The following is a 27,956-nucleotide window of genomic DNA, read 5'->3' as shown; positions in this document are numbered from 1 at the left end:
ATGACATGAAAAAAAAGAAATATTGTAAACAATGTGTTTCTCATATACTGCTTTTAATCCTCGGGTAATATAAAATGAATAACATATAATATATAAGTATAAGTTCCTGCAATTAAAGGTATGTATGAAAAGTTATAAACCTAAAATTGGAAATAAATTGACTGATTATCTATATTTTGAAAGTAACAAAAATAGGCGATCTGGGTATGAAGATTATTAAAGTAACACATACTAGTATCTGAATGTGATTAGCTATTATAATTAAAAAGAATTTATAACAAATTATTTGAATGAAAAACAGAAATAATAAGTATTAAGCTTAATATTAAGTAAATCTGTACTTAGTAATGTATTATAGAATATTTAATATGTTGGGATAATAAAAAATAAAAAAATTGTTTATCCTCTGATGATATAATATAAAGCTAAGAAATTAATACTCCATGAGTGACAGAGTGATTGGTTATTTCCCCTGACGTTCTTGAATATTCAAAATTCAAAATATTACATTATAATTATAAATAAACATTATAGTTGTTAACTACTGAGCTACAAAATGACTTTCAAAAAAGTTAATTTAAAACAGAATTATCACATTATAATATATAATGCAGTATCTATACATCGATGTAAAATATATATAAATATACATATATTCAGAATGTTGAAATATTTTAATAGTACTAGCGTAATATACAGACCATGGTATAACCTATGGGTATATATATAGGTATATAAATGCTATTCGTAATCCACGTAAAATTGTGAAATAGTATTTTCACTCGTGCATAAACACTTGTGGGGTAAAAGCCGTTGCAGATATTTATCAAAAGCTGAGCTGAATTAGATTTAAAGCGCGGGTACATCACAAGACTACATTTATCTAATCCATCTTTGGCAGTTGGATTTACAAGGTAACTGGTAGCAACTGAAATGGAAAGAAGCAGCCGTTTGGAAGATCGTGAAATAAAAGTAGAGGTAGAAAAATTGAAATGAAATCGAATAATCTGTAAAAAATCACAGTCTTTATAATAAAAATACATTATATATGTATATCTTATTTGATATTTAAATAAATCTGGAAATTGAAGAGTTTGAAACATAATTACTATGATTTATAAAAATAAATAAAATCAAAGTTTATGAAAAAATATGATGACTGTTTTCTATTGCTGTATTTTTATATTTCTACTGTTATGCAATGTTGATCAAGAATATTTGTATCATTATTATTTTGATATATTGTTATAAATAAAATATTTTAATATGTATAAATAATATATATGTATAAAATAATATTTCTCAAAATAAATGTTGAATCAATTAATTTTGAAGTAACATGGGTTGTATTAAACCCATAACTATTTATCTATAACTATTTATATAAAATAAAAACTTTTTTGAAAATAGTTACTTATAATAATAAAATAATATATATTATTATACGTTATTTTTATTTCTATATTATTTTAATATTATAATATATTACTTTCTTAGTATATTTCTAGTTATTCTAGTATCATTCTAGTTTCTAAATGTTTCGTTGCCACAGTACTTTTGTAATAATGTAGTCTTACAAAAACATTTTTATTTACATGTGTTTATATGTGTACATTACCAACTGTACTACCATTTAATATTTTTCAATTTAAATGGGTCATTTCCGCAGTGAAAAAAGAACAGCTTCTATATAAATTGGTACCAAAATCAACTTGTACTATTCGTTTTATCTATTGCAATATAGGAGTATATATCACACACAAACACACACACGATAGCATGTATCTTGTTAATAAGTGTGATTTGACGTGATGAACAAATTGGACTAGTGTAAAGTTTTTGAATAGGTCTCTAAAACATAGCCATAAATGGTACGTGACACTATAAAGTTTCATGGTTTCTTTAGAAAAAGTGATTGATACACGTTTTGATAATATTACCCGTAAAAGGAGACAAATTGTAAAATCTAATAGAGTTCATCGAAAAAAAAAAGAAATCCACATTACAAAGACAGTAACTAGGAAGTGTCTGTTTTTAAAATAAATTGAAAAAGAATGTATTATGTACATGACATCATTTTTAATGGTAAATAATTAATGAAGATCGTAAAAAGTCTTTATAATATTTCGATATAGCTTCAATCATTAAAAGTTTATACATACTCGTATATATATATATATATATATCTTAAATTAAAATAAATTTTTTTAGAAAATAGTCAAAAAATAAAAAAACTCAGTTAATGAGGCATAAGTTTAAGAAAAATGTGAAATAAGTTTCATAAAAACTTTTCAGGCACGTTAAAAATCTTTATGAAAATTAATTTAAAAATATAATTTCCTCAAATAATTTTCCTCGTTTATTTATAAAAATTTGCAATAATTTTCGACACAAATAAGAAAAATTATTTCAGCGGTTTAATCTATCAAATAACAAAACAATTAGAAAAATAATTATAAGTTAATCTAATTAAAAATTTGATATGCAAATACATGAAAACTACTGAATTATTTACCGACAAATTGTACTGTGGCCATACAGTTCTCTGCTATTGTAACTGTACTGTTTAATTTATAGTACACATTTTTATGGAGGTTTACATTGAAATTGATTAATTTGAATCAATATATGTTACATATTATAAATCTTTTAACTTAAAACACGTTTGGTAGTTTTGCGACAGAATACTTGCTAAACCGATCTTTATGGCCAAGAAAACGACACCCAATAAATAATGAGGAGCCAAGAAAAACGACTGTAGAAACTCGTATGAGCATTATAATTCCGGAAAGACTTACAATTTCTTTTTCCTAAACCCTTTCTTGGAAATGTTTTCAAACAATATCCAGATTAAATGATCCATTACTATGCGTAAAGTCCCAACCTAACACAACAGCCCGCAATGTACTACAAATGCCTATATAGTGCGCCGTCAGGTAACATAACATTTTTTTTATTAATTTGATTTATAATTGTATTAGTTATTAATAGATCTATGTTAATATAGTTAACTTAGTTAATTAAATTATATGTAATTAAACAATGTTTAGATCAAATATATTTATTCATAAAATAATTAAATTTATTCTACTAATTATACTCTAATTATTTCCAAATTTTTTATTTGGAACAGATCATAGAAACATATTTCTAGCAGAACATAGAATTTTTCATTTAATATATTTGAATTCAACCATCAATAGACTACAGAAAATTTAAAAATTATACCTCGTATTATACTTTAATTTAAAAACCTTTCAAAGATATAGTATTATTATGAGCTTTTTTTTTGTTTTAAAATTATAACACAATAAGTTCAATGGTTTGTTAAGGAAAGAAATGTGATATTTTATTTCCATAGATCGTATTAAAAATCCAGATATTATTAACATAGGTGCTTTTTTTTTTTTTTTTTTTTTGTAAAAAATTTGTTATGAAATACATATCCTTTATTATAAATATTTGACTAATGTGATAAATTCATGGGTTTTACATTTAAAAAAAGGATTTATGATAATTTCTTGACCGGAAACTCCGATCACCTTTTAATATACGTCGTACAAAAAATATAATGATGAGTGTAAAAAAAATAAATAAAATAAATGGTTCGAAAATATAATTTAAAATAAATTATTAGTGTCTTTAAAACATTCAATATTATTAAAATACAAAAATAAAAGTAATATAATATCATAGAATTCAATATCTGCAAATCTTGTCAAATAAATTATTTCAATTGATTTATTTTAGACACTCTACTATATCTGAATAAAATGTGATAATTCGTAATTATTCAATATTTTTTATTTTCTATCATTTCTTTGTAATGATGACATATGTTTAAAATCGATTTGTTACTACCCAACATTTAAGTTTTCAGTAAAAATACTAAAAAAACCAAAACAATTATATTTCACATCTTATGTACTTAACTTATATTTTTAAAATTCATAAGACCATAAAACTTTTGGTTAGTTGAACAAACCCTAAAAATAAAATACATTGTTTGTATTTATATAACAATATAGAGGTATAGAGAAATTCTTTATCCATTATAATTTACAAAACCTATATATATATATATAAGTATATAAGTATATATTGTACTGAAAGTTTAAAATGTTGTCTTTTATTATTGACTAAACAATAAAATTTTTATAAATTAGATTGATATTATTTGATATTTAAATTAGTACAATTATTAAAAAGTATACAATAAATAAAATTATTGGTTCTAAATGTTATAAATTGACTCAAATGTATGCAGTTACAGAGCAATAATTTATAAAGTTTTTGATTTTAATGAAAATTATTTTTTCTCATAGCAATCAGCACGTATTAAAAAAAAAAAAATTATGATCGGTTTCTGTAAAACAAATTATTATTTTTCACAGTTGTTTTTTTAACTATAAGCTTTCTTTTGTTTTTTTTTTTCAGAATCAAAGCAATTTTCTTTTATCAATTATTGTTTTATTTATAGACGATTATAATTTATATTTATCAATAGTCAAAAAATTATTTAAAATTATTACAATATAATCAAATATTTTGAAAATGCTTAGGTTGATGCACATTTATAATAAAGTAAATTTTATATTTTAAAATAGTTCCATGATATTTGAAGCATCTCGTAAAAATTATTTTAATAATTACAAAAGTTCATCAAAATTTTAAATTATATATATACACACTCGTATATATGCTTATTTATTTTAAGCATATATATATAAATATATATATATATATATAATTAAATATCTGAGTCCTACATAAAAGAATGTAGATTAATAAAGTAATTGACCAAATTAGACTATAAGAAACCTGAGAAGAAACCTCTAGATACAATCCTTTTGTAAAATGATTTATAACCTTTTTTTAAATGAACCCAAGACAGCTATGTAGAACTATATCTTAACTCTCAATTGAAACAAACTAATGAACTAAGAAACATTTTGAGTATAGATTAAAAAGTCTTATAATTTTACTTTGTTATATTTTATGACAAAATAGTTGGGAGGTAATAAAATTTAAATAAATGTATTATATTTTAATAAGACTATAAAATATACTTATTATTTACAGAATAGGTTAAAAAAAAAATTAAGAGCTAATACTCTATTAAGTTATGTAAAAAACCTTGAATAGTTTCTAAAATTAATGTAGTTATGAAATGTAGACATTTTTTTTATAAAATGCAATTGGCATTTGTAAAAATTGATTATAATATAATAAGAAATTTAGAAACAAGAACATAATAGAAATAAAGCTTATCAAATATTGATAAAGAAAAAAAATATAAGGCAGGTTAAAAATATAATCACGAGAATAAACATGTATGATTGATAAATAATAAAATAATAAAAAATGTAATTAAAATTAATAATTATTAAATGGTTAATATTTTTCAATTGATATATAAATAACTAATAATATACTAATATTTAATAATTGATAAAAAAAATTAAAACATAGATCTAGCAGTAAAAATAATCCTATATTAGCACTGTACTCATATATACGAATACTTAATTAATGGAGTATTATCATAATTAAGGTGTGAATTAATCATACTAACTAATGATCAGGATGTCTGTAATCACGTAAAAATGTCAATGAAATTTTTTTATTATTTTGTAAATTTACAAATGTAAGTACTGATAAAATAGCAATTTTCACGAGATCTAGTTATAATTTCACTTTGATTTTAATTGATCCCACAAAATTCACGATATTTACGTTTATAACTATCATGAAGTTTACCATATATATACATATATTTTTATTTTTTGTGAAATTCAAATGTTTTATGTATCACTCTACTTTTTTAAAAAAATATAGGTAATATTTTAATTTTTAAGAATGCAAATTAATTTCAGAATCAAGGTTAACACGTCTACTTTCTTTTAATGTCACTTGCCAACATAGGAAAAATGTTTTTTTTTTTTAATTAGAAGAGAAATCGTCGAAGAGCACGTTTTTTAATTTACTATCAGAAAATTCAATAGTATCACTTTATATTTACATCGTGGTATTAAGCTTCGAAGAAAACTTTAGATGTCAAATTAAATTCTAGAAATACTAAAAAAATCGAATGAACTTAAATTTTTTTCTAAATTTTAAGATACAATAATTCTATTTTCAACACATTTTTTTCTGTACTTTTTTAATTTTACCTATTCTATATTTTAATATATTTTATTACTTGGTAATTCTTGGTATTTCCTTCATTTCAGTAAAACCGTTCAAAGATATTATAAGGTAAAGAATATAATAATATAATAATATAATATTATAATATATTAATATAATAATAATATAATAATTAATATAAAAAAAATAAAAATATAAATAATATAATAGTATAATTATATTATATAATATTAATATTATATTATATATAATAATATATAATAATATAATAATATAAGAGATTTTTATTTGGAAGACATTACGTAAAAACTAAAATTCCATTAGTTGAATTTGTATTCTAAATAGATTAGATTCACATATTTGGAATTTTCGCTTCTTTTGCACATTTCAGGAGCCCTGTCTTGAAGAAAATGATACTGATGATTTCAGCTCCGAAGGCATAAAAACCACTCCCTCCGCTCGGAAGTCTAACATGGTCAATACGTCCACGGATACCTTGCTAACGCATCGCTGGTGGACAGTAAGTTCACCTGATTGTCCTTTTAAATACTCGAGAACGGAAAATTCGACGGTCGGACGTGGACGGTATTCGATTTCTAAAAGAAATAAACATTCAAGTCCTACAAGTGCATCAAAACTTAGTCGTCGTCGATCACAGTCATCCTCTCCATACCGGCCGGTCAAATATTTAATTGTACACGAATCCCGTAATAATCGGCTAGCTAAACGTGTATCGCGGATTCCGAGCACTTATAACTACAACGGGGAGAATTCGACATGCACTTTCAAGCGTAGTGGTTCGCCGTATTGTTCCTCCCCATTCCGTCCGGTGAAATATAGAATATACGAATATCAAAACGTGAGCCGGGTAATCGAACACCGGGACTTTACGATTTCCAACAGAAACATTTTTGAAGTTATATCGACCCGTACATCCTCCAAGAAGCGTTCTCGATCATAGTCTTGTTCTTTTAAGATATTAAGACGAGCCGTTCTTTTAAATACCCGAGAACGGAAAATCCGGCGGTCGAACGTTGGCGATCATCGATTTATAAAAGCTCCGCAAATCCTATCAGTCGTGCATCAAAAAAACGTAGTCGTTGTCGATCGCAGTCATGCTCTCCGCACCATCCGGTCAAGTATTTGATCGCCGATGAGCCTTGTGAGAGTCGAGGATTCGGACGAACATCTCGGAAACGGAATACAACAAACTCGCTGACGATTTACGATGACGTAAACTCCACTTTTTTATCTACTCGTAAGCGTAGTCGTTCGCCATCGTGTACCGATCAATGTCCCCTGGTCAAATGTTTAATATTAAACGTGGATAACGGGGACATTGAGTACTGCAAGGAAGACTATGAGGACTATACGGACCACGAAATTGTATCAACGACTTTGAATGTTGATGAGTACGAGCAATTCTTCATTTTATTTAACGATGATGAAGAAGATTGCCAACTTAACACCGCATCCTGTTTTTGAATTTTGGTCTACGTAAATACCAAGTTACATAAAGATTCATCGGAATTAATAGAATTATCCGTGATGCAAATTTTTTTTGTTTAACACACAATGACCTAATAATTTTTTCCTACAACTTTTTTTGTTCTTGTTTTTTACTACGAAGAAATATGTTATTAAAAAAACTTTTTTTTACTAATATTTTGAAATAAATTTGAATTTATTTCAATACATTTAAACGTTATTTATATTGTACTAATACTCTTGTACTAGTATAAAACTGAAATAAGCATGAATTGTTTTGTCTTACAAATGTTACCGACAATATGGATAATCCAATATTTTTCAAAATGCCTAGGCATTATATAAAATGCCAGAAATCACTCCATCATATACATAATATGAGCTTTGCCTTGGTATTTTGTATAATGCTAATCGTGGAGTAGGCAATACGAAGAAAATAAACAAAATTAGACATGGCCTATTACCAACGACTTTACTTATCGTTTATCATAAATGTGCTTGCACGATTTAACCCAATAAAAATTAAGATTCTTTTACTACTATAATAATAATTCTGAGGTACAATATTAAATATACTAATAATTTTATTACAATATCATCATTTTTCTCGTTATTTTCGTGTCTCGTTTTGGTGTTGCAACTATGCATATGATTTATATGAAGTCAAATTTTTATAACAAACTACAGTTTTATTTTAAAAATTTGGTCACCAATACTAGTTCTTTATCTGATGAACAATACAATGAATTGATAAAAATTTAATCCACAAGAATTGGCCAAAGGTTTTTAAAATGTGTTTGTAAGTCCAAGTGTCAAAATAAAAAGTGTATTTGCCTGAAAAATAATATTTTGTGCACTTCAAAATGTCACTTTTCTACAACATGTTATAATAAGTAAATATTAGTTTAAGTAAAATATTTATATAATAGTAATAATATAATAGTAAATAAAAATTAAATTTTGTTTGTAATATAAATAATAATGTATAATAGTTATAAGAATTTTAATGTAATATAACATACAATAATATGTACTTTGTTTAAAAAAAATTAGCATTTTGCATAATGCCTAGGTATTTTATAAAATACCTAGGTGATATGTAAAATAATATTGAAAATCATATGTTTTATTTGCATTGCCTAAAATGAATCGGAAATTTGCATAATGCCTAGGCATTTTGCAAAATACCTGAATTATCCATACTGCCGGTAATATATATATGTCGTAGGACATATGGAAAATTAGTTTTTTTGCAAAAAGACTAGGCTCTTTACAATGGGGTAGCCCGTTTGCGAACTACTTATTATTTTTCCAAACAGCCTGCTGTTTTTCAGGTTCATTGCATACAAACTAACAGCTGTTAGGCCTTTTAAGAATTACTTACTATTTTTTCAAACAGCCTGCTGTTTTTTTAGGCTCATTGCATACATACTAATTTCAGTTAGGTCTTTTAAGAACTACAATCATTTTATGGTAAAAACCATTTTAATTATTTTATTTTAAGGGTTATTGATAATAACATAGTACAAATATGTAACATATATGTATAACATGTAACATTATTATTTATTAATAATATAAAGGTATTTATTTATTGTTACATGTGGTTTTTTGGTGGCATCTTGAGCTACACAGTACATTGTTTTTCCGACAAGCGCATCTATTTGTTTTGCACGATGTCTTGCAAAAACATTTTTGATAACTCGCCCTCCAATTGAGAATGTTTCTTCGCTATTTCTCTTAATGTCATCATTGTATTTGGTACTTTGTCATGAAATTCTGCATCGGTTGTCTGTAATACATTTCTGCTTAGCCACGTATTTATAATTCCAAATCGTGTACCAATTTGATAAATGTTATTTACCTACATTAGTAAATTAAATTAGTACATTACAACCGGCTATTTTAAGGATTTAGATACGGATTGACGAAGTATACTTAATAATTGATAGAATCTACAAGATAATGACTAATCAGTAGATTAGATTATAACTTTTCACCGTACATATTTTTGTCGGCATACTGTAGGTAGGTGGATCCTATACGTTAGTAAACCTTGCGTATTTCAACGTATGCGTTAATACTTACGAGTGCGTTATATAAAAAATATAACAGTAATGAACAAATTTAACAATGAAGTTACTAATTATTATAAAAATAAAACGAATTCAGTTAAACAACCATGGACAATAGCTACAATATTTGATGCTGTTTCTGAAATAGCAGCTTCTAAAATACCAGGAACCAAAAAAAAAAATAGTAAGCAATATAGAACTATTAAAAAATATGATATTATGGAAGTGGGTGATTCAAAATATTTGGTAAAAAAAAAGAAAAAACATGATGATGCAATTGTTCAATTAGTACCACGCGAGAATTTTTTTGAAATCTTAAATACGATTCACAAAAATATTGGACACGGAGGTCTTGATAAAATGATGTATGCTCTAAAAGATAAATATTGTATTCCAAAACCTGTTGTTCTGATATTTTGTAAGTTGTGCAATGTTTGTAATTTAAAAAAATCCCTGTTCACATCGTGTGTGAATCATCATGGTTGGTAACATTTGTTTTCACTGTGTATCATTGCGGACGAGCGAGTAGTTCAACGCTACCATAGGCTACGAGTATTCATCGTAGCATACTATGAGTAGTACGTTAATATATTAGTGTAAATCTCGCCGTACGTATACTGATATCACAGTATTGTGAATCATACAATTTATGTATTAAGTTTGTGATCTTTATATAACCTCCTCAGGAGAAGGGAATATTTATTATATCCATATTGTATTGTAGTTTGGATATTTTATTTAATTGTAAAATAATTAATATATTTGGAAATAAAATTAACAAAATTAATAAAGCATTAAGACTTCATGTTTTGTTACAAGGATAATAATATATATGATTGTAAAAAGTGCATTTCTAAAGTGTCTATCATAAACAAAGAATCATTGTGCGACACATGTGTAAAAGAAAAACAAATTCAGAAAGAAAGAGTAGAAGCTTTTGAAGGACACAAAAAAGCTGCAGAAAAAATGATACAAGCTAGTGATAAGAAATTAGTTATAATTTAAGTTGGGAGTTATGTTTTAGTTAATATTCCAAAGGTAAATCGTGGACCATTAGACACACAAAAAATAATTGGCAAAGTTGTCGACAAAAAAAATAACGTTTATCAAATTGGTACATGATTTGGAATTATAAATACGTGGCTAAGCAGAAATGTATTATAGACAACCGATGCAGAATTTCTTGACGAAGTACCAAATACAATGATGACATTAAGAGAAATAGCGAAGAAACATTCTCAATTGGAGGGCGAATTATCAAAAATGTTTTTGCAAAACATCGTCCAAAACAAATAGATGCGCTTGTCGGAAAAACAATACTGTAAACAATATATAAAACAACTATAAAACAATATACTGTGTAGCTCAAGATGCCACGAAAAAACCACATGTAACAATAAATAAATACCTTTATATTATTAATAAATAATAATGTTACATGTTATACATATATGTTACATATTTATACTGTGTTATTATCAATAACCCTTAAAATAAAATAATTAAAATGGTTTTTACTATAAAATGATTGTAGTTCTTAAAAGGCCTAACTGAAATTAGTATGTATGCAATGAGCCTAAAAAACAGCAGGCTATTTGAAAAAATAATAAGTAATTCTTAAAAGGCCTAACAGCTGTTAGTCTGTATGAAATGAGCCTGAAAAACAGCAGGCTGTTTGGAAAAATAAGTAGTTCGCAAACGGGCTACTCCATTGCAAAGAGCCTAGTCTTTTAAAAAAAAACTAATTTTCCATTTGGCCTACGACACATATATATATATTATATTTATTTAGATAAAAATAAATATAATACACAAAAAATCTATTCAGATAAAGTTAAAAATAAACCTAAATAAAATTAATTGAAATTATCACAATAATAATAATAACCTATACCAAAGTTAATTCATATAAAATTCAAATAAATTTTGATCTTGTTTTGAAAGAATTAAATAAAAAATGATTCTAATTCTTTTTAGTTATTGTCTTCATTTTTTTAATATATTTAATATTTATTATTTGTTTCTAGTACCTAAATATATCCGTGAAAATTTTTAGTCTATACCAAACGAAATGTTCAAAGCAAAAATTAATTTTCTTATTTAGATATAGATAGAGAGATATTTTTAGAGATATATTTACAATATATTCCATGTTATAAATTATTATTTAAAAATTAAGACTTTCCTAAATTTAACAAGCTTTATTATTACGTAACTAAGTCCTATAATTTAATAATCAATATTCAATATTTTAGTTAACTTATTTTTAGATTGCGTAACTTTCATATTTTTAAGTTTATATTTCAACTAAAGATACAATTTAAAATGTTTTAAAAATTGCATTGTTATATCTATAATTGAAACATTGAGTTAAAAAAATGTAAATTTGATTGAAGAATGAATTTTAGAACCTTAGCAATAACACTCGAGAATGCATAAATTAATGGTGTATCGATAAATAGTACTGTACAATATTTACTTGTGCGAAATGGGTACTGGCGAGTGACGTAAGACGTATGGAGTCGAATGCTTGACACGATGTGTGCATACACAACACAGAATGAAGAAGAGACGAATGAGAACGGATATGAGAAAAAAAAATTGAAAAAAAAACGCACCGGTGACTGTGCGGTGAAAATGGCGATGGACGTCGGTGCGAAAACGTGACACGCGCTTACGATGATTGTCGAACGGCGACGGCGACGACCGGGTGCGGACGAGACGGAAGAGACGCGTGTGCGTTACACGGAAGCGACGACACGACTGAACCGCCCGGAAAAAAAAAAGGGAAAATTAAAGCTGCGCCGCCAACCCTCTTCACATACGGTCGGGGAAAACCCGCACTAGTTCGGGACGCGAACGGAATACGACCGCGCGCGCGTCGACCACCGGGTTACCGCGGTGCGGGTAGCAGCGGTCTCGTCGGTAGCGTACGGCGGCAGTGGTCGGCCACCTGCGTTCGCGACCTTCATTAGTCCCCCGTCATTAAGATTCGCGCACGCGGTCCGTTTCCAACGTCTCTGGCGGTCCCGTTGTCTTCGTTCGATGTTCACTGCAGTCGCTTCCGTCGTACGATGCGTGAACCGTCACCGCCGCGGAGGCGTTTGTCTTTGACAAAGAACATTCGCAAATCGAACGATGCTCATATTCCTTGGACTCGACATCCCAGACGGATCACATACAACCGCGTAATATTACACAGAGCAGTTACGAAAATGAAAAATACAGTATGGGATCGAAATTCAATATCATTTTTGTACCATATCTTGTGACGGCACAAAGCGAGAATTAACTACAGTATTTTTCAAAAAAAAAAAAATACTCGTGTCCTCTGCGATCATATTTCTTTATAGAACTCAAACTGGTGGTGGGGACCACCTTGGGGGGTCGCCAGTACATACAATAACTAGTAAGGTGGTTTTGAAAATATCATGATGATAACCATTGTTGAGAATGACAGTCGATAAAAGTTTAGGACAGCCAATAAAAAAGTTCTATTAATCATATTGATCATATTCATTTATCATTACTTTTATTGTTATCATAATAAAAGGGTCACTCAAAATCTTTGTAACATTATTGGAATTTGTAGCCTCAAAAACATTGAGAACCAAAAATCTAGAGTTAAGACCGAATCAACCGGATTCCCTAGATATTTAAAAAAATTTCCACGGTAAACTCGCTTCGAAAGCTACATGACCTTGACAATTTAAACGAACTATCGAAATACGGTTTGTAGAGAATATTTAAATTATACCAAGAAAAATGAATGGCTTATACACTCACGGGCTTATGATTTATGCATGTCGTACAAAACACGAATAAAAACGATTGCATATAAATGGATGAAAGAAAACGGCGAAAAATGATTTAGAGGGTTAAATAAACGATTTTGACGATAGAAAACAAATGAAATATGGACGATAGATATATATTGAACATTTGTTATTTTTGTGAGCAGAAATAAATAAACTAAAAAATGTTTACAAAAAAATATTGGAAAGCTATTTTTAAGCTACTGTTATTCAATAAATAAAAATAAAGATTGCATAAAAATTTATAGTCAACATATTACATATTTCTTAAATTGCTTAACAAAAATAATAATAACTATATAACTAATTACAAAATGTTAATTACAAAACAGTAATATTTAATTATATATAATCAATAAATTAAATAAAATAAAAATAAAATATTTTTGTTAAAACTCTTAAAATTATAGCGAAGTATTACTTAATAAATAAATAATATACTAAAACTTATTAAATATAAAAATTTAGAAGTAAGCATAAGTCATATTATATACACTATACTAAGTAATATATTAATTTTGAAATATAAATATATATTATATTATTATATACTTTGATTTTATACCAGCTAATAAGTTTTTAAATCGAAACCGATCGAAAATATTTGTAAAAATTACACGATAATACTCCAAATAATAACATTTATTTTTACATCTTATTTTTTATTCAAATTGGTATTGTTAGAAATATTTAATAATTTTTATCATATTATTTATACATTTAATTATGTATTTCTTAGATTAGTAAGATAAATTAATTTTTTGACCAAATATGAAATATTTTTAGTTGTGTTTGTGTAAGCTCACATCGTTATGATCTATTCTCGTAGAAAAAATTGTGGTCAAATTTACTAAGAATAATAAAATTTATAACTATAATTATCATAATTTTATTGGTAATCCCTTAAAAAAAGTGACACCCTAATTTCATTAATGCATCTCAAACATGATCAATTCTCGAAATTCAAGATGGGAGAGATGTTGAACAAAGTATTTAGACGTAATTATTTTTTATTGAAAAATCTCGAAATACCTTGACAACCAAAATTAACGTTTATCTTACGGTTCACACTATACCAAACTATGTCATTGTTATAATGTGTAATATGAATGCATTCCACGAATTTATTCTTTCGTAGATATCAAATTTTGGTTATAAATTATTTAATTTTTTCCTTGAATTTTTTTTTTAAACATCAGTAAGTAAGAAATCAACTTTTGTGAAAATGAATGATAAATGCCATACGTACCATATGGTGTGTGTGTGTGTATATATATATAAAACATTAATGTAATTACAGCCAGTCAGAAAAAATTATGTTACCCGAGTACTATGTGTATAGTGTGAATCCGAGCTTAAAACTTATAAATATTTATATATTTACATATATTGTTGTATCCGAATCGTATGCGAAGATATCCAGTTTAGTTTTCTAGTCTATCGATGTTAAAAGATTTACGTCAACACCGTAGATCAGTGCGACTAGTGGCATTTCCTTAATAGTTACGTTACGTCCGAGCCACATACTGCTGGTCTGCGAAAACCGACGTGATGTGATTCTATTTGAACTTGAAAATTGTTTCGCAAACTCGAGTGCAATGGAACTGATCGGCCCAAGTCGAAATATTTCAAAAAAAAAAAGTAGTCCAATAAGCTCTTAAATATACAAGAGGCATTGTTGTACAACATCGATAATTAATAGTTATTATGAAAAATAATACATGTGACAATTCTTCGGAAGCGACTAGTACTGGATCTGCGTGGTTTTGACACCGGCAAATATGCATAAAGTTACACGGCTTTCGCGGGATGGTCCAACATTATATTTATTCTGAGCCCGATAGGTCCGCTGGGAAACCCGGTAAGCCCTTTACCTTCTGTGTATGTGTGTGTTTTATTTTTTCATAATTCGGTTTATTGTTTTTGTGCTGAACCCTGAATGCTTAAGCACAACAGTATATAACTATAATAATTCGTAGAATACGGTCCCTAATTTTTGTATTCATAACAACTAAAACTCGCATGTTCTATTTGTCCTTGTATTTATTTATGTAAAACTGTCCTATCCTATACACTTAAACTTATACTCTACGTGTAATGAATGCCATTTTTCGTGCTTCCATCTGTAGTGCATATATGGTTTTAATCTAATCATATACCTGCAGTAATATGCAAATCAAAATTATTAACTTTTGTATATTTTTTATTTTTTTATTTTTATCGGATTTTTTTAGTATAACAATCCTTGTAGTTGGTACTAGATGTTATTAATGTTATTATGGAAGTACATAATGACACAGCCCAAGAATAATAATATATAAATTGTTATTTCATTGATTCGTTGAGTAATAAAATCATTTTGAACACCATCCATAAGTATAAGCTTCCTAACTCATGTTCCATTTTCACAGCAGAATTATTTCTAATTGAACTAATTTGTGAATTAGAAAATAATGTTATATTCTTGCAAGATATAATATATATCAAATACAATTATCTTCTTAGGCCGAAATATATCAATATAACTTATAACTACATTTTTAATTTTATATTTATGTATAAAAGGCTAAATAGACTAACTATGATGTATATTCATTAGGAAATACATCTAGATATTAATGAAATCATCAATGAATGAGCATCAAGTCCTAGGGAATTGGATTCTGTACTATAAATGTTGTTTCATATGATCAAAAATAAACAACTAGTAACATCAAAATGGTTTTATGTTAATGCATTATAATAAATTGAATTTCTGTTTAATTGTAATGCTGGAGGATACGAGAGTAGTGGCCTCCACTTAAAAGTGTTCGGAAAATTAGATGTACTTTCTCCGTGAAAAAATCCTAAATATGCCACTGGGTAGATCAACCTCTAACTAAATTTAGTTAAATATCAATACGTTATAATTGCATCACTTCAAATGGAAAATGACTTAATTATAGATGAAAAATATAACGATGAAGTAATTTATTTATATAGTCCAAAGTTAAAATTTTATTTGGAATTTTTCAATATTTCAGTTAGAAGATTTCTTGATCAGTTTAAAGAAGAATAAGCCATGTTACTTGATTTTCAAACATTTAATAATGAGTTAAAAAATACATTTCAGTAATTTCTAAATCATAAAATTTAAAATGTTTTAAAAATTAAGTTCAATATATTAAATATATTTTTCAGTTTACATGTGCACTTCATATGAATGAATGTAGAGTACCACAGATATCTATCTTTCATTAATAACTAATCAACATCAACCTTATTCAAATAAAATGATTATTATATATTTTTTTAATCTTCCCAGCAGTATAAACTACACAAATCAATACTTATACACCGAACATTGAACAATGAGTACAAACATCAAACCTCTACTCTATTCCAGCTAGAAAACTGTTACAAAAAATAACAAAAAATGTCAGTTACTTTCCTCAATAAAAATTAAAAATTATTTAAAATAATGGCAACACAGATAAAACAAACTTTCTCAGATCACATAGCCATGGTACCCCTTCCAATAACAAACCAAATCTTACCATGTTCTAGACAAAATTCAAAAATGTCATATATAATAAGACAATCCTATAAAGACGTACGATTTTGATATAGCAGTACTATAATTAACTACCTAGGTACTTACAAAAGTTTGAAATGAATTCATTGTCACAATTTAAATATTTCATAAAATCTAACAATATTCCGTTGATCAAAATCGCAAAAGAAATTATTACTACCTTTACTCTTAAATTACAACAACCTCCACCAGTCTTACTAAATAAAGGAATAATACCTAACTTGAATACAGTTAAATATTTATAACTATATTTTAATAAGAAACTTAACTGGGCCAAACATATATTTACGACCAAACAATTTCTAAGTAAAAGACTTTCCATCTTCCGTAGTATTATGAGTAAAAACTCAAAACTCACTCTAAAATCTAAAATTAATTATATAATCAAATCAAATCAAGCCAACGTAGAATTCAACCATGTATGGGGAGCTTCCAAAAAAAAAACAATCATTAACAAAATACAAGTAGTTCAATAAAAAATACTTCGACTCATCACTAATGCACATATCTAATCGCATTCGTCACACCTACACATATCTTTTACCTGACTTACATATTTCTTTTGAATTTTATCTAAAGAAGTTGAAAAACAAATTCATAAAAACTCCGCATAAACTCCACAGTCATTCCAACCCTCTTATTTGAGAACTATCGTCAAATTCCTTTCCGGGTAATACTACAAGGAGACTTAACCGAATGTGGCATAGAGATTTCTTAATTGATGAACAAACTGGTTAGCATAGTCCACAAATTATAAATATTTAATTATACTATAAAAATGTCAAAAGAAAAAATCACTTCCCACCAAAATTCTGTCATGAATAGCCTCTTAAATTCATAGATTTTAAGTTTTCATGCAAATTAATATTAGTATTAGTATATAAATAGAAACTATTAGTAAATGCTTTTAATTTATTACTAATACTGTTGTTCGTGTATCTATCATACTCATTTATGCTTATTGTTCTGTATGCGTACAAATTTTAAAATGTTTTAAATAAATAAAAAAAATCAACTTAACTTCTAGTTTTCAAATATTTGATTAATTAATTAATTAGTCATCGATTATTAACAATTAAATACATTTCGCAAAAACTATAAAATAATCGAGGAAATAAATATTGTTTAATATAAACAATCATCCAGGTTTATATTATCGAATATCTCAAAAAAATTATTATGAAAATTAAAAATCTCGATGTTCGTAGAACTTTCTTATCTAATATTTAAACTCCATAATTCTTGATGCAATTACATACAATTATTTTATAGTACATTAAATTAAATAATAATTATCGATCTCAGCTAATAAATCATACACAATAAATAATTTTTATGGCTACTTCTGTTAGTTGATTACGATATCAAGTTATAAATTACTATGAAATGGAACTAAAATAATTAATCTTTTGTGATATAATTCATGTTCAGATTTCAACTATTATTTACTATTATTTACAAAAAATTGGTCTGACAATAATTTTAAAGTGCTTGGCAATGAAAAGGTTAACATGAGCCATTACCAATTTTTTTTTATGAATATTTTAGAATTTTAAATTATTTACCAATGAACCGAAATGTTTTTTTTTTTTATAAAAATACGTGATTTACGTAGTACCTTCTATACTAAATAGTATATGCACACGTTTTCGAACATCATGACTTACGTCACACGGTCATATTCAGCTGAGTAAACAACACGCATGTTGCATACCACAGTGCCACTTAACTTTTATTTCAACATCAAGATGCTTAAATTAAATGTCACGTCTACATCATATTAAATGTTTTAATGTATCCTTATACATTAACCTAACTCAATCGATAATAGAGGGAATCAGGGTAACAATACATTCCTTCATCTATAAATCAATAAAAAAAAAAAAAACATTGAATTGAAAACAATTAATAACGATTTCATGTAAGCAAAATTAATTACAACGTATGATTTTTTTTATTTTTTTATTTCAATTTATGTATAACAGAATGATCTTATTCTTCGATATGATAAAAAATAATAATTACGGGATATAATAAATTATAAAATATATGCTCATATATTTTGTGAAAATAATATACAAGAATTATTGTTGGTGAAATAGTTAAATAAATAAAATAATTTCATCAATTGTTGATAATATCAACTTGATATCCGTCAAAAACAACTGATTTATAAATGAGAGTTAATTAAAAAGCATAAGATTTATTTTTTTTACTTCCATTCTTAAAAATTGAAAACTTTCTACTCTTTGACTGTACATATTGATAAACCTATGACCATTACTTTGTGTAAGTTATAGGTTGCCTTTAAAAAACAAATATATTCATCTGGGACGTCACTGAGCGTAATAAAATTTTTTGCACATATACTAAATTGTGACTATAAATTAAACTCATAAGCGAAAACCCAATTGATATTCTATATATAAACTAGTAAAACTATTGAATATACGTATTAATGAGGGTATTTAGGAATTTTATGAAGCAACTAATTATTTAAAAATTATCGACTTACATACCGCTAGCATGTATATTCGTATATACCTTGTCTTATATTATATTTAATATCCATAATATGGTTAAATAATAACTATAACAATTTTTCTAATAATATATTTGATATAATATTGTTTATTAAAACTACCAAATACTATATTTACTTGAAATAAGTTATAAAAATTATAGTAAAATTATTGAACCAACTTATTTTTAAAATATGCATTTTCACAGTATAAAATATAATGTAATTTCATATTCTTCGCCTACAATACCAATAAATAAATAAATGTATAGTCATAACATTAAAACTATATAGGTATTATAAATCATAAGTACATTTAATCTTCTTTTCTGTATTTTTTGATTGATGGAAAAAATATTTGTATGATATTCAGCTAAATAATATTATACGAGTATATAATTGATTGTGATAATTTACTCATTATATCAAAATATAAATAACCTTAATGATAATAAATTAATTTTGTATTCCAAATTTTAATTTCAAATCCTCGATAGTGCATTTGTTAAAAAGATTAACAGTTAAAAATAAAATTAGATGTGACTGTAATGAAATAGAAGATATTAAGTACCAAACCCAAGTATTTAAAAAAATTTAAACATCTATTCAAAAATTTCCACGGACTTCAACTTTAATTTAACGTAAATGATTTGTTATAGTTACAAGGATCTGACAGTTTCAATAATAATGAATCTACAATAATAGTTTGGTCAATATTAACAATTACATATTACAAAATTTTTTAAATTGGATATTGAAATTTACTTAAATGTATAAGATATCGATTAACTTTTCAACAATAATTTATTTGTTTTCAAATATTTATATACTGAACTTTTAATACTACTATAATTTGATTTTCTTTTAATTTAATAATTGTCAAAATCAAATATATTTGGATAATCCTTTCTAACATAACAATTATTTTATAATCCTATAATGCATGCTATATTTTATACATCGATAACATTATTTTTAATGATGGTACCTGTAAATCTATAAATATAAGTTAGAGTATGTTTATATATGTACCTTTTCCATTAATAACTTATTTCTTCTCGTACTGTAGCTATTCAAAAATCATTCAGATTAATAATTAATATTTTAACAACAAAAACAAAAAAACAATAAACACTGTTTTCAGTTATTCAATGAAAAAATCATGAAAATGTAATATATGCTCATCGTAAAAGTGTACATAGACGATTTCCATCTATAGCTCGTTTGTTCTCCTTTTTGGCAATGTCACTAACAGAATATATTATGTAAGTACGTTTCAAAAAAAAAAAAAAAAAAATCTGAGCATAACATATTTCAAACAGTGTAATGTAGTATAAATATTATACCTATATATAACATAAAAATACTTTTTATTGTCCACATCTAAAGACACGTAGTTACACCATATTGTATCCAAATACTGCAAAATACATGCATACGAGTATAGCACATTTTATAATACAACTTCAAGAAAAAAAACTCACATTTGACTGTTTGCTTTATGTAGAAGAATGTTTTTGTCTTGAATATCACTAAAAACACTTTTACATTTCATTAAGTGATAAATTATTCCTCGTGGAAGTTTTTCATGTTATTAATATAGTAGTTGAAACAAACCATATTATTTAATAAATTAAATATTAAAAATCTGGTTAAATGGATTTTTAACGTTCACTGAAATATTATTAAGCATTATGTATGCGTACACAAACATATTATTGGCTTCAAATAAAAGCGAGAAAAAATACAATTATATGGTTTTGTATTGAATTTTATAATTTTACTATATTATTTGATTGTAATGCAAATTATTTTAAAGTATGTATATTTTTAATTAGATTACATTTGACATGTATTTATTAATTTGCAATAAATTCAAAAACAAACTTTCTATACTAAAGATTACCATATCTACTGATTTTTAACGATTGGCTATTGCTCGCTGATATAATGCAAAACATCAAACGTATATTCCGTAAACAAAGAAAAACAAAAAAAATATGACTTATTACTACAATTTGGTTTAATATATTTTATCAAATTATTTTACAGTTCATTAAATTTAACATACTTGATAACTTGGTTTTAAGTAACAGAGTTAAGACAACACTAGGGTACAATAATTTAATTATACAATTTTTAAAAAGAAAACAAATCTGCATATTTAAATTCACTATAATTATAATCTGTGTAGTTATATATCTATAAAAAAAAAAAAAAAAAAAAAAATAAACTTAAACTAAAATTAAGTAATAAATTCATTAGATTTATATAAAATTTACTAAAAATGAATTACTATTGTAACCGTTGTAGTTGAAGTTAACAGAGAATGTTTAAACTATTTAATATAAGCTTTAATATAATATTATAATAATAAAATGATTATTATCGTTACCGATAATTTTTTGTACTAAAAATATATAGAATTTTTTTTTTCATATGTATCTGTCGTTTAGTTTTCTGTATATTATGTATAGTATATAATTAATCAATTATTAAATTGGAGCGTTTTGACTAGGCACGTTTTCTATCTACTATTGATAAATTGAGGATTCAATTAGAACTTCCTATTTACCGATTTCAACGACAGCGGAGAGTGTCTATATGCTTAAGTTCATACTTAAATTATTATTATGTTATGTTAATATAAATATAAATATAAAATCATGTTTATATAACTAAAAATATTTGATCATAACTATTGATACGATTTTAGTTAGCTTATATACTTTGAACTCTTATATATTTACGGTAAAATATTTACTATAAATTTATGTACTATACAAAAATTGTTTTAGTATTTAATTAATAACATAGGGTTTTTTAGTATACAAACTCTTATGTTTAAAACAGAGAAGTTACTATGGAAATCAATATTTATCGATTGAATTAGTTTAGCTGTGTAATTTATATATTTAACTCATTAAATCTCATGAAAAATATAGGGAATAGTACAAATTTATTCGATTAATATCGACTTACAAAGTAATAACTCTGTACTCGTATCTCAAAATAATATGCCCTACTAATACTATATATAGTATTTTTTGACTATAAATCATAATATAATAATAATATTATATTATTACTACTATAATATTCACCTGTATGCAACGTTTAACAAATTATTTATATTTATCAATTAAGAATTTTTGTTAGAAATATTGGTTTTGTTAAATATTTTATTAGTTATTTTCAATATAGAAAAAAATAAGTTTTTTTAAAATTAAAATTACAATACGAATGTATAAAATACAAAATACGGGTTAGTAAAGAATAGTATAATGTATTGATTCATGAAATAGTAATTGGGATGAAAAAGAACATGAAACAGCAAACATAGGTAAGCATTATAGTTAGGTTAGTAGTTACTATAGTGATGTATCTTATTTTGTTTGATCATTGTATTTGTTTTTTTTAATATGTTTCAATTAATAGGTAATATAATATAATAATTATATTAATTGTCTAATCATTTAATATTATGTTATAATATAAGTATCATAGGTTCACTAAATAAAAACATATTTAATAAATGTGGGCATGAAAAACACTAGAATTTAAAATTGCAAAATAATGTTCCTCAAAAAAAAATCATAAAAAATTAAATAGAAATAATTTTTTAAACACCTAATTTAAATAAAAGTTGACCACCAGTATCATTCTTAAATATTTTTTAATTTTTAAATTTATGTTCAGTTAAGTTAACTTGATCGTGAAGTGCGCACGTATGCCGATATACGATCCGTTATTAGAGAAAAGTTTAAATGAAAGCGTCAATACGCGCATAATGCACTATGGAATAAAAACCTCAATATTATAACTAGGATATTTTATTTGCAACTTTTTTTCTATTGCTCCAATTTTTTGCTGAGTAAGTTATGAATGCATTTCGTGTAAGATTGAATGAAAATCTAAAAAATGTTTTCAATTTTCGACATTTTTTTAATTTTATTGTAATTATGTTAAAATTATCATTTAATAAAACTATTTCAAATATTTTTTAAATTTTTTCATATAATTTCACTTTTTTAATACTTTTTTAATGGTTTAATAAAAATTCTATGAAATAAAATTGTCAAATTGTTTTAAATCTGAAGTACATGATGTATTAATATATATTGTTTCAATGATTTATAATATCGTAGCAGTTCCCAAACTATTTTGGTTCACGCATCTCCAAAACAAAACAAATTAATCGTGTCTCCCATGAATAAATAAAACATTTATTATAATTTTAATAAAAACAAATTACTGTTAATCTAAAAATAGATACATGATAGTGTAATTTACCTACAATATAAATATTTGCTTTTTGCCTCCCTCGAAGTGCTTGCGCCTCCATAGAGAGGTAAACCTTCCGCATTGATAATTACTGGTACATTAATATTTTTTGTTTTTAAAGTCGAAACGATGATTTAATTATTTTTAGAAACGTATTGGTTTCATACTTTCATATATTTTTATACTGCAATCATCGGATTCGTCATATTTACAATGCGTACAGATAAGATAATATTATTTAACACAAAAATATTTTGTGAAACGTGATTATTTGGTATCTGCAATAAAATAGAAAATGTATTTGAAGAAAACAGAATATCGGTCCATGAAAAATGTATTAAAGTTGTTATAAAAACTACTTGGTATGAAACTATTAGTAAAATAATTTTTATACTGAATGGTAAAAACTGTTTTATGGTTTGATGGTTTACCCGAAGATTTGACGTTAAGTGATTTAGTTTATTTTATGTACACTGTGCTTACATTAACCGACGTATAATGAAATCTTTTGATATAAAAAAAACTTACAGACTCCAATCCGAAGAACATTTTAAAAATTTAAAAATATTACTTACAGTTTAATGCAACTTATTAATTAAAATTCAATTTTTAAGTAATATATATTTTATATACACTTTTTTCATAAATTGTAATTAATGAGTCAGTGATTTATTATATATAAATTACATTAAGTTAACTATAAATAAAAAAAAAAACCGTAATTTATGAATTTTAATGAAACGTTATTTTTTTAGTACAATTTTAGTTTTTTTAAAGCGCAATTTTCAGAATATTTTAGTGCAATACTGCAATTAATTTTACTACTTTTTTACTACTACAATATCCGTACTTTAATTATAACAAATATGATACTTATTATAAATTGCTAAAAAATTGTCTATTCTTTAAGATTCCAGTAGTAAAATGATTCTCTTCTAAAATGTGGATGAAAAACCTACGACTTCTTGTGATCCAAATATCAAGCATAATATATCATCATCCTCGACCATAAATTTATCATTACACAACGATGAAAAGCCAAAGTTATTTATGTCAATAAGCTACACGTAAGTCCTGCTACAACTTTTCCTCCTTCGATCCAAATAAAAATTTAAATAATCTTACATTATTCAAAAATTGGTTATCAAGTACGATTGATATCAACCAACTATATTTTAAAGACACCCAGTAAGGTAAGTAATTAATTGTACGTCCCAATAACCAGGAAAGTTTTGATGCAGTCATTACTTTTTTAAGAGAAACGAGTTTTCAGTACCATTTCTTTCTTCATCACATCTACGCCTATTTCGGGTTGTAATCGAGAACCTACACTATACGACGCATACCTCCAATATTTCTCAAGCTTTGGCTACCCTCGGTCATACAGTCATAACATACTCGAATATATTAAACCTTAGTATTGCTATACCACTCTTTTATTTGAATTTAAAACCCGCTGAAAATATTTTACCTTTTTTATATATCATTTCTTTTCAATACTCTGATTAAAATCAAAAATCCATACAAAGTCAACCGGGGCCCACCTCAATACCACAATTTCCAGGACTATGGCCATACTCGACGGTTTTGCAGTCACCGTCCGTGTTGTGTTAAGTGTGGCGACAATTACCTCACTTCTAAGTGCAACAAAAAACAAAAGCTGTCCTGCCAAATGTGCCATATGTGGAGGTAATCACACGACGAACTTCAAGGGTGTCCGTCATTTAATTCACTTCACAAACATCAGTCCCGTTTCCATCGTATTCTACAAAAACACAATACTTCATATCCTTTAATTACAAATTTAAATCCTAATCCTAAGCTCACTTCTCACGCACATACTCTTTCTGGTGCTGTACACCGATTGCCAATTGAAAAACCGGAGGATATAAAGAAAATTCTCAATTATTTAAATTCATTATTACTCCACTAGTAGCTTTACTGTCGAAATTCTTTGAACAATTATGTTTAACTCCATCTATATCCATTCCTTAATTGTCCTTAATATCCGCAATTATTGTTAATTGTTGAGCTAAATAGTTTTTGCTGTAGTTCTAACAAAAAAAAAATTTAAAAAGCTGTATATTTGAAACAATATTTAATCACAATAACCATATCAGATAGTTATTAATTTTTAAGCTGTGTTCGATCTAAGATCAGTGTATAGATCATTTGTGTAGCTATAAATTACATAAGGAAATTATTTAATTATAATATTTTATGTAGTTTATATGAAATAAAAATTGTATAGAAATTATAATTTATAATATAAATACAACATTATCAAATGTATTTTAATAAAAACACTTTTTATTAAATTCACACTTCGATACATCTTATAAGTAATAATAAAAATAATAATTTTAGTATTGGTAAAAATTGATTGATTAATTACAAAATAAAATAAAAATAACAATAAAGTTTAATTTTTATAAATGACATAGTAAATATGTGTAGACAAAATTAATTTCAACAATAATCTTCATAGTTTCAATTTCTTTTTTTTCTTCTTAGAGTAGAATATCTTCTCTTGATTTTATATAAATCCAGTTATTATTTCTTTTTCCCCTTGACAAAATGTAAAAGACTCATCGATAAGTTTATTACCATAGATAGTATTCATAAAGAGTAATACTCGTATCTTAATCAATAGCTGCATCAAAGTAGTTCACTTAAGCTCATCAGAGAGCTTTTCTTTACAACACAGTAAGAATCAAATAAAACTTCGAGCACTATATTTCATTAGTTAAGAGATAAAAAAAAATTACCAATACATTATTATTATTAAATCAATATTATTATTAGTTTCAATGAAAATCAGAAGTAAATATTCAGAATTTGTTAGGATTGATGTTATAATAATTTTTAATATTATGTAATTACGAACTAGGAAAAAATAAATTTCAAATTTTAATCTAAAAAATACAAAAACCTTATATTTGGTCGTAATAGTGAAACAGTGTTGTAAATCACTCGATAAAATTTAGAAGTGAATCAGTAAAATATAGTTCCAAAATACTTATATGTCATGGATTTTTATTTAAACCATTTTATAATAATTATAATTATTATTACCAAATTATTGGTACAATATCAAAAAAAAGTGCAAGTAGATAGATACGTATCTTCTTATCTTATACTAGACTAAAATTTAAGCTTAATTCCATTAAGAACAATTTAATGGGGTCCCATTTCTGAAATATCCACCGCTATATTGTGGTTCTATGCGGATTTTATTGTTCAATTTTTTAAAATCACTATTCACTTACTAAATGACTTATCTTTATTGAAAATAATAATTTTTTGAAGAGAATGATTAGATTAAATAGAAGTAGGAAAATACCATACGTATTTTATAACCCTCTTTTTTTGAAAAGTAAAATTTATCCCCTCCAATCATGCTTTGTACAATCATTTTTCTTGTATATTTTAATTTTTATATTATATATCCATATCTCATGTATCTACAAACTAATAATTAATAGTATAGAAAAAGTATAGAATCTAGATACACATTATGAAGTTTAATTCCACCGAGTCATATAAGTATTGATTTCACTTAACATTAATATCAATATTAGTTATTTTTAATATATTTATAATTCTTAATTAATCTGCCGAATACCATACATACATTTTGTATTGACAACAAACACAAACTTACAAAAAAAAAATCCTAGTGCAGGGTAGACGCAGTGTAATTCAGATTTTTTTTTTTTTTTTTATTTATTATTTTAAAATGTTTCAGCACTTTAGGTGCTATTACAAGTACGGTACGTTATATTACATTAACAGTTGAAATTTAATATTTTACATTTATGTTAGTGATTACAATGGTATATAGGTGGTATATAGTTATAATGATAATAGTCAATAGTTAAGCTTGACATTATTTGTTGGTTATTCTTCGTCTTCTGATGAGGGCTCTTCGGTGTCTGATATGAGAATGTCTTGAGGTAGTCGAGGTCGCAGTCGCCTATTTTGGGTTTTCATTCCTAGTTGGTAATGGCGGGCTCCGTCCGAGTCTTTCAGTTTGGTGTGGAAGTTTT

The 27,956-nt window shown here is 25.7% G+C and overlaps 1 protein-coding gene across 1 annotated transcript in view; it reads right to left on the bottom strand.

Moving 5' to 3' along the window:
- The window catches only part of LOC112693064, a 179,050-nt gene extending 166,491 nt beyond the window's left edge, over window positions 1–12,559 (bottom strand). Inside the window, exon 1 of the mRNA XM_025567958.1 lies at window positions 12,193–12,559. The gene's annotated coding sequence lies outside the window, so the exon portion shown is untranslated. The remainder of the gene's footprint in view (window positions 1–12,192) is intronic.
- Between the last annotated feature and the right edge of the window lie 15,397 nt (window positions 12,560–27,956).

This window comes from Sipha flava, unplaced genomic scaffold (assembly GCF_003268045.1).
Source record: "Sipha flava isolate LNK unplaced genomic scaffold, YSA_version1 80_pilon_pilon, whole genome shotgun sequence".
Lineage (NCBI taxonomy): Eukaryota > Metazoa > Arthropoda > Insecta > Hemiptera > Aphididae > Sipha > Sipha flava.
Note: the sequence above shows the minus strand (reverse complement) of the source record. Positions and strands in the feature narration are given on the sequence as shown.